The sequence below is a fragment of the Meriones unguiculatus genome, assembly GCF_030254825.1.
Source record: "Meriones unguiculatus strain TT.TT164.6M chromosome 13 unlocalized genomic scaffold, Bangor_MerUng_6.1 Chr13_unordered_Scaffold_45, whole genome shotgun sequence".
Taxonomy (NCBI): domain Eukaryota; kingdom Metazoa; phylum Chordata; class Mammalia; order Rodentia; family Muridae; genus Meriones; species Meriones unguiculatus.
The window spans coordinates 2785111-2795530 of record NW_026843652.1 but is presented as its reverse complement, the minus strand read 5'-3'; the positions used below and the strand labels follow the sequence as shown (position 1 = coordinate 2795530).

General features: G+C 37.1%; 1 pseudogene; it reads right to left on the bottom strand.

Annotated features, from left to right (window-relative positions):
• Positions 1-1659: 1659 nt before the first annotated feature.
• Positions 1660-2097, bottom strand: LOC132651300 (large ribosomal subunit protein uL10-like; annotated as a pseudogene).
• Between the last annotated feature and the right edge of the window lie 8323 nt (positions 2098-10420).

Here is a 10420-nt window from a genome sequence, read left to right as displayed (position 1 = left end):
TTTAAAACCCAAACACATCCATTTATCACTAATACACAGAGATAGTGCCTAAGCTTATGAGCACTGTGTTCTAACATTTAATAATAGAAGCACAGTCTTGGTTTTTCCTTCATTTTAAGTAATTAAGAGTGAAGAAATTATAAAAGCTGTTACTTTTCAGTTACTTATGTCACTTGCACAAGCTATTAATTTATGGTCTTTTGTCATTAAATATAGATTGAATTTTATATGAAATGAGAATCAAAGGACAGAATATTGGTGAGGAGCTGTCTTCTCTGAGATTAGCTTGTCTCTCTAATCACGTGATGGAATATGTTTTTTTTTTTTCAAGAACCATGAGCTCCAATGTTACTAAGGTATCTGGAGTAAACAATATTCTATTCATTGTCTTTGAAAGATCTGATAGATCTCCTTTGTTGCAATGACAATGCAACAGAGTATGTGATGTAGTGAAAGACTGCAGAAAGCATTACCAAGTACTTTCTGGTCACATAACACCATATTTCCCAGAACCTTCAGCTTTAGGAAAGCAACTAGAGAAAGAGACTAACAAAATTTTTAGAGATTCAGTTACCTAAGTTGAAATGGTACAAGTTGTGAAGATCTGAAATCACATTTCCAGGGGTTATTGCATCATTCCTGCCTAATGATAGATTTGACTGAGAAAAAAAAAAAAACCTCTGAAACAGATGTAAATTATTCTGTTTCATTTTCTGTTACATTAGGATAAAATACATTTATTAATTGTTTAACTGAGTGATAACAATCAGAGTTACACTGTGGTTTTATAATCTTCATTATTCCAGACCCTTGTGCTCACACAGTATTTTTCTCTGTTTGTAGTAATGGCGGCTGATGGATACCTTTCTTCAGTGTAGCCTGGAAAGAGTCAATTGTGGCAATCTATTTAAGTGGTTGGTCTCTGTGAATGCTGTGCTGAGATCTACTTTCCTGAATGAGATTGTTAATTCCTTGAAAGATTTTCATCCATGATGACATTGAAGATTGTTCTAAATTTAGTTACATGTCCCAGACTTTCTTTTTTCATACATCAGTATTGACAACTGTAGGAATTTTGAGATTGTTATATGCTTTCTTTGGTACTTCGGTATCTTTGTTGTACAATTTGGCTTATGATAAAATGCAGCCTTACTATCCACAGTACATCTTCCAGTGTTTGACAATAGAGTCATGGTTTCCACTAAGTGATCTGCTTAGAAATTTTCAGAATGTACTGAGCATGATTTTTACCACACTCTTGCTACTGTTAACCATTGTCATATCAAAGTATTTCATTCACTGCTCTTTTAAATCTGCTTATACTAAACATAAAACACTTCTCTGTTTTCTTTTGTTTTTGTCAGTTTTGACCTATGATTGTGCACCAAAATACTTTTCTAACTTACTTGTGGGACTTTTTAGAGCTCTAAAAGTGTTCCAATTGCAGCAGAAAATTCTGACATGGTTCCTGAAATGATTTCTAGAGCTTTGTGTTGTGTTTTGCATTTGTAGTTAGGAACATACTCAGTTCTTCCAGACATTGACATCAGAGGGCCTTCCAGGGTTTTTTTTTGTTTTTTTTTTTTTTTTAAGATAAGTAAACCTTTATTTCCATGTTTTCCAAAATAAGCTAGCTGAACTGGTTGCTTTGGAAGGTGATTAGTCAAAGAGACCAAATCCCATATATGCATCTGATTCCTCTGACTCTTCCTTGGCTTCAGCCTTGGCTGGGGCCACAGCAGCAGCAGCAGCAGCAGCAGCGGTGGTGGCCACGGCCACAGGTGCGGCAGCCACAAATGCAGATGGATCAGCCAAGAAGGCCTTGACCTTCTTCTCAGCAAGTTGGGAAGGTGTAGTCAGTCTCCACAGACAAAGCCAGGGCCTGCTTGTGTTGATGATAGAGTGTGGCACTGAGGCAACAGACAGGTAACCAATTTGCAGACAAATGCTGGCAAAATATCGGACACCCTCTAGGAAGCGAGTGTACAGAGTCTGCTCTGTGCTGTTAAAGGCATTGTAGACATGGAAATCCAAGGTCACAATGGGAAGCAGTTGTGAGTCCTTATTGATCTGATCAATGGCAAAGTATAAGGTCATCAAATATAGATAGTTTCTCCATTTCGGTCTAAACCAGAAGAACAGAATGATGAGTGTCGTCAGCCCATTTTGTCAGAAACTCTTTATCAAATTCAGGAACCTAGAAGTGTTAAGCCTTGACTTTTACTGTGACATGTACAACTTTTGTGAATAAGCCCCTGACGAATCAGGAACATCATGGAATGGCTCTTAAACTCTCAGAAATTGAACTATAACTAATAATGGTTTCCTTGCTGAAGATTTTGTGGATAAAAATTTTGTGTCACTTTTTTATGTCCTGTGACTGCTGAATATATAGGTGTTTATGATGTTTCTCTTCATGGAAACATTGGAATATAGAGGAGTCACTAAGGTGTTCACTAGGAATGTGAATAAGAGCTTCATGTCCTTTTGTTTTGCAATTATTCATTTTCATAGTCATTTACAAAAATTCTAACAACTTTATTTATATGCACTCTTGGTGTTAAAGTGTTGCATGGCAGGGTGGATAGACATCCAGGCATCTAGGAACACTGACCCCTTTTTGTACAAAGAAGAGTATCAGTCTCAGTGCCCACAGGAGGTCCTGGAACCATCTGTAGCTCTAGGTCATGAGATCCCTTTTGGAATTTAAGACCACCAGGCACACATTTTGTATTCACACAAGAAGGCAATCACTCAAGTACATGAAATAAAAATAAATAAACCTGTGTAAAATAGTGTTTTGAGACTTCAGAAATGACTGAGATGTTATGAGTACTTGCTGCACTGTGGAGGACTCTGATTCAGTCACAGTAGCCACATTTTGGATTACCATACCATTTAACACCAGTTCTAGGGGTCCTCCTCTCCTCTCTGCACACACCAAGCATACCTGTGGTATACAAACAAACATGTAGGCAAAACACACACAAAAAAGCTCATAAACACAAAATAAAAATACAAAATAATTTTATAAAAATGTAAAAAGTAATAACGAAAGGAAAAGTGTTTCTATAAGTTTTCAATCTAAATTGCTGAGTAGAGTTTCCTGGGTAAAGTAAGACAGTGAAATAAAAGAGTAAGTTATCCTAGCATAAGAAAAAAAAGAGGAAAACACAAGTTCCATAAGGTAGTAAAAAAATTACTAATTATAGGAGGAAATGGAATTTTGGTGCAGGTAGTTGGGCTGAACTGTCTCACTCATAGATGTCCATGTTTGGGGATGGGTCTTCATATGCTTCTTTCCAAACCCCTGGTAGGTGAGAGCCTGCCTGGCCCAATAGAGGCAGAGTAACAGAAATCATTAGCTTGAAGTCCACTGGTTTCTACTGAAGGAAAGATTCTGCCTTCATTCCTGCCATCACCAAGTAGAAATTCATTTGGTTGCAATATATTAAACTGAGATCTATGGCTAGATGCTGTGAAGAGAATCTATTGTTCTAAACCATGCAATTAGCAACCATTGACAGAGGGAGGATTAGTCTTTCCCAGGAATTACTCAATACCAAATATTCAACTGTGCGAATGTGTACATGTATGAATGATAACTACTGGAAAGAGCTATGTCTGCAATGACTGGCTATAAAATCTTCATTGATGATTTTAACCTTTGGCTACCTGAGATCTGACTTTTGATCCTAGTCCCTTAGCTGGGATGCCTTGTCTGGCCTCAGTGGGAGAAGATGATCCTGGTCTTATAGAGACTTAATGTGCCAGAGCTGGTTGATACCCATGTGGAACCTTCCCCTGCTCTGAAGAGGAGAAGGGAAAATGGGAGAAAGAGTGTGTGAGAGGAGGGACTGGAGTATAATGGGAGGGCTTCTATCAGAATGTAAAATTAATAAATATATAAAATAATGAAGAAAAACTTGTAGCTTATATAAAAAATTTATTTCAAGATTTCTAAGAATATTTTGTATAGATTCTATAACTCAGGATTTGTAAATTCTTGGGTTTGGTTTAAAACTCTGTAAAATCACCAACAAAATGTCAGGTTAAAAATTGTAAGAAAAAATATTAATAGCTAAAAAACTACAGCATGCTTGTGTATTATTTGCATTCAATTCATATTTAGAAAAATAAACATGTCAGAACATAGTGTATATGTTATGGGAATACAATTTCTGTTTCTAGAAAATAGAACTTACTAACATCAAATGTTTGACAACATTATGTAAATATCTATTCAGGTTAACAGAGACTGACTTAGAAATGTATGTCTAAGTTTGTAACTGTCTAAAAACACACATATATCTCTACTAATTGTGTTCAAAATGAGGCTTGTTGAAAAACCTAGGTAAGGAACAACGGATGTTAAATAACTAAGTTATGTTTTATAAATGAGGTCTATTGGAGGTTGTTCTGATGTGTGTTACTGGCACTCAAGATCTGTTACACCTATCTTAGTTTTGAAAACCTGCCTAAATCAGACCTGATTGTTTGATTAAATGTCCTATTCTGGGCATGGCAGAATGGGTTAGGCCTGACAAAGATTCTGGGGCTTCTGGGAAAGGAGAATCATGAGACAGATGGTCGGGAAGTGAGGAGGAAGAAGGATGCCATGATGGGTTATTGTGGAGAAAATACCATGTGGGCTAAGGAAGGACTCTAATAATGGCATGAAAAGGCTCATATGTAGAATGCTAGTATGTACTATGGGATTATAGATGGAAGGTGGACCAGATGAGGAGGATTAAATTGGAAGGCATTGGATGGGGGCTAGGAGATGAATGGTGAGGTTATTGAGCCAGCATATGTGAAATATCTATCTGGCCCAAAATAAATAAGACAATTATAAAATCTAACCAATATCGGTGTTTTATTTGTGATAAGGGGTAAATAACACCACAGTGATAGTGTTCTGGCAAATAATAATAAATAGTATAGAGCCTAACAATCTTTTTTTTTAATTTTCTGCAACAAAGGTCTATAAATTCCTAAGGTCTATCCAGGATCCCAGAATTTTACATGAAGATGTAAATATAACCTCTCTGTCTTTGCTTAATATGTTAATGTTTAACTATTTGGATAAACTGGGTCATATAAGAAACTAATATTCTATAAGATACACTACAAATGGATCTGGAAAATGACATTCCTAGTCTTTCTGTGAACTCTATTTATGTTTTAAGGTTCTTTTTTGTTGTAAAAGATCTTCACCTAAATCTTCAAATCAAAATGGTAAGGCTCAAACTTACCATGGGTAAAAGTGCAAAAGTTTAATCTTAAAAGCTGTGAACTTGTTGAAAACTGTAAAAGATAATTAATATTCTGGATAATGGTCAGACACCTTACAAATGACCAAATACTTTAACATGTTCAGAGGTAGGCTTATTATCATGCACAATATAAACATAATGCCTCTACAGAGAGAAAAGTGTCTCTGTGTCTAATCAAGGACAAACCTTACATAAGTAACTGAATATCAGTGAAATTTATTTACTATAAAATATGGTTAACAAATTTGATGTTGTTCCCCAAACCCTTCAGAGAGTTCTTCTAAATATGGATTTAAGAAATCTAAAGAAAAAGTCTCCCTCTGGTAAACAAAAATATACACTTCCAGTCAGAAGCTAAGGCAATTCACAAATACTATGGGCAGAAATAGCCTTTGTCTTGATCATATCTGAACTGTAGTAATGCTGACAATTGAACCAAGAATTGACATATGCTTCGCCCATCATTATATCCCTGACCAACCTCTGGACACTGTTGAGTTGAATACCCTAATGTTCCTGGCCAAGACAAGTTAGTTTTTCTACATTCCTCTTCCATAAAACATCTCTCAGACCTTACAGGTCTGGTGCTTGAAATCTGTTGATTCCCTATGTTGCAACTGAAGTCTTAATGTTGTTTGGGTGACATTCAAAGAACGTCTGCTCGCCACAAAGTATTTGAACACCATGGAGGAACCTAGACCCTAGACTGGGTGTACAGGTATCAGACTTTTTGACTGATACAGAGGCCATTTGGTTTATACTGCTTATTCAATTTAACCCTATCAGGTCTCTGGTGGTGTTGACAGCATGTTGTCACTATAGAAGTTGAACAGCAATCAGGAAACTTGAGGCATATTTTTAAAACAAGGCTGCAGATTTTTGGTCAGTCCATACCATATGTGACAATCAATCCTTGTTCTTTCTACAGCTAGCAGGTGACCTGCTGAAGGAGGCATTATGCCAGACAGGTTTGCCTTGCTGACAGGCATCACACTGAACAACATAATCACACAAAAATAAATATATATGAAATTCAAACTAAAGCTATCATGTTATTAATATATATCAACTAATTGTTAGAATTTTTAATTAAAACAACTTGCTTTTCAAGCACTGCTTAATTACCAGAGTCTCCTGGTAAATGGCTGGAGGGGGAAACAGAGGCTTTAAACTTGATATAAATTTTGACTGATTAAGACAGTGAATTATGATATCTATATGCAAGTTGTAAATATCTTAGACAGTGGTTTAAGGTATGAGAAAATGAGACTTAATGATTTCAAAATGTTGGAGTTTTAAAATATTAATCAGTGGAGTTCTGATATCCTATGGAAACCACCTGATGAAAGATGTGGCTCCTGTTCACATAGTTATAGAATCTAGTTTTTTAATGTCCTATCATTGTTCTGAAGACACAGTGCTTCTTATTGTGCAGAAATCTTATCTGTCATTATATATATATAGACAGAGCTATGTCTGTTCATTTTTCATGACTTTAGCCCATAACCATCCTTTTTTGATCTCCAAGATTTAGGTATAGCTGTAAAGCATGAATCTAACCCAGCTGTTTACAGATATTTGCTTTTCTTACAATGAGGGTTACAGTGTGTATTCTGTATTGTGTTTATATTAAAATATTTGAAGTGTTCATCTTCTTTAGTAAAGTTTTAAAAATATACTGTAAGCTCCAAGGAATTGAGACTTGATCCCCCTAACACAAGTCAAACAGATTCTAGATTAAGACTTCTGACAATTAATAATTCATTCTTTCTGTCTCTTGCCTATCTCTGAGGAGGGGTTCTTTTCTTTCTCTGGTCTTGGTACACTTTCTACCTCCTGCTGTAGGGGGCTAATGAACTATAGTTTCTCCCTCATGTGAAAGCATTCCTAAGAGTACTTAACTTGCAAAATAAATCAGGCATCCTGGGATTTTTCTCTTCACATACTCCATAACAATACAGCTACGAGGACCACAGGTTTATAGGCTTCTTTCCTGCTCACAAAGAGGTGCATAGAATGAGCCTTTCAGAAGATACTTCCCAGTAAAGTATCATCTTAAGCCAGAATTGTTACTCAAGTGAACAAATATGCCAAATATAGCATGAATGGAAAAACAGAAAATATGGAAAAGCTGAATGACTCCTCTACAATATCTTCACAACCAACAAATGAACACAAGTATACTCAAAGCAATAAAGTGGCCAGTGAATACTTCAGAAAGTAAAGAGGTGAATAACCCAAAGGAAGATGGGATCAAACATGGAATTTGTCTTGGCATTGAGACAAGAATAAACAGTACACAGGAGAACTTGGATGAGGGATCAAAAAAAAAAAAAAAAAAAAAGGAATACAAATAAAACACTCAGTACCAAAAAAGATAAATCCTAAGACAAAATTCAGATTCTAGAGGAGGAGAAGGACAAATGCTAACATTGGAAATTAAAACCACTAAGACTCCAATCACACCACAAGTCACTGTGTTTCCAACAGAACTAAGTAGACATCAGAATATCAGGCATGAAGGACATGACTTTCATAGCACTGCATTAAAGTATCAGTGAGAAATAAATAAGTCATAACTGAGACCACAGTGTTCAAACTCTGAGACACTTTAAAGAGACTAAATCATGTAGAACAGGAGAGGCTCAGATTTGTGCTAAGGAAATGGGGATACTCAAGTTCATTTTAGTTGAAAATCTCCAAATCTGGGGAAACATTCAAACAAAAGACATTTAGATGCCCAAATAAAGGTGAGCAGAGTGGAATATTTTCTGGATAGATTAGAGGAAATGTGTCAAAAATATATAAACCTGAGCATGGAATTCCACAGTGAACTAGACACAAAAGTTGGTGGTTTCTCTCTCTGATTTCTTCCCCATTGGACATATAAGGAAGAGAAGTGGAAATGTTTGTAGATGTGTAATGAAGGAGGACAGGTTAAAACTTTTACATTTCTCTGTATCATCTTCAATATTCTCAAAGAAATTGCATGTGCACAGGAGAGCAGGTACTATCCTGTAGCCAGAACACGCATACCACATTCAGACAAGTACTCACAGAAAGAGTTCCCATAGTGGCCTTGGGTCATTGTCAAAAATATTCGTGAAGGGTGCTTCTAGTGTTATGTAAATGGGGATAAATGCACCTAGGATTATGTCTGCCTTCATGTAGGTACTGGGCTGCTGCCAGCACTCAAAACAGCTGTGGTGCATCACCTCCATTGATGTAAATGGAGATTGCAAGAGTACGAAGAGACAAAGCAAAGGAAAGGACATGTCAATGTCTTCACAACACAGAGACAATGCCCTGCTTCTATGATGATTCAAGAAGATTGTTGATTTATGTCATGCAGCAGGCTCAGACATAACCTTGCCTGAGAAGCCTTTGTATGCTACAGCTGCTTCCTACTGTTACTTTCAGGTTCTTAGTCTGTGCACAACCAATGGTTCTCATGACAGCCTGCTCACAAACTGAAGCAAAGTCCAGACAATAGATTGTGGGTCACGGTGTTGAGATATTTCTCTAACTCTAACCAGAGTCACTCTAAATTCCATGGATTTTCATTGTTGTATTTTCCTCTCCTACCTGTGTTCTGGGGATCCCATAACCCTGGGGCTATGCACCTGAATCCTTGATGTGGGTGAAAAACATGTTTGGTTCTTTCTTTCTTCCCCAACCTGTATGATTTCATCATGGTCCACAGTGACTTTGGAGAGTCCCATAGTCTTAAACAGAACTGTAGGTCATCTAAAACTAGCTTGTTTGTTTTGGATTGCTGTTGTGAAGGTAGTTTGAACAGGTGATTTTAAAAAATTAAATGTATTCCACAAAACTGCACTTAAAATATTTCAAGATTGGCAACTGGTGGTGTCAGTCTCTTGTGTCTGCCATTCAAAAGCACAATAGCCTTGTATCTATCTTGACTCCCTTATCTGTTATCTTCTCTTTTCACTGATAAGTATAAAGTATTTAAAAAAAAGAGTAACAGTATTACAGTCAAGTCCACATGATCATTTCCTATGTCACCCATTCATAGTATTAAGATACACAAGCATTAATCTTACAATCTGTGTTCTGCTAATAGCACACTCATGTACCAGCCACTCCATAATTACATTTTTTAATAAATCCAATGCTGTGTTTTGAAACAACAAAATAATCCCCAAAGTCACAAAAGTCCAGGAAAGCATGATCTTTATTTGAATTATGCATCAAAAACTGACCAGTCTGCGACAAAAGCACAAATTTGGGTACTGACTGATTTTCTGAACATTCCTCATAGTAAATATGTAAGCAGATGACAAAAATCTTATTGCATTCAGGCCACTGATCAATTAGGGCTTCAGAACAGACTTCGTAGCTGAACTGCAATGCTAAAGTGAAATTATACAGAATTTTTATAGGATGGAACTACAAATCAAGGGTGAGCAGGGAAGGCTGTAGTATTTTTCAATCATATTTTGATAGAAAGCTTTGATCAAGGAAGTAAACACTGGTGACTGAGCCCTATCCAGGACACATGATTTCTGGGTTCTTGACTAAGCTTTTGCAATCACATCCCCTCCTGGCCTTACAGGAACTAAGAGTGGAAAAGCTGTTCATAATCAATTTAAGTCCTGACAGGCAACACATTTACAACTTGTGTGCCTCAGTTTAGATGATCAGCAACTTCCCTCTTTACTTTCTTTACCTGTTAACAGACAAATATGAAACACCAGAGAAGAAGGTTAAGAGTTGATACGCTCAGGATGCGAGGCTAAGCACTGCACTCAGGGTCAGCCGCTTTGGACCCAGAGAAGAGCATGTCTGATTGCATGCGGGTTGATGCCCCAGGTCCCGCCTCTGAGAAAAAGGTATCGGATGGGTCTGATGCTCTTTGGGTGGATGACACCTAAATGAACATCTGTACAAAGTCCCAATTTATTTCTAATATCAGAGATCAGACCTCTACTCTTGCCTGATGCGTCTAAAACAAAAAGGGGGAACTGTAGAGAGCTGCGGAATGCTATGCCTTAAAGATGGAGCTGGTTTCCGCCTTCCACCTTCCCGATGGTGAGTGCTCTCTGTCACGAACAACTCCACATTTGGCTAAGGCCGAGGACCTGGCTTGCTTCCATGTATGTGGACCTATCTGCATTGCCCCC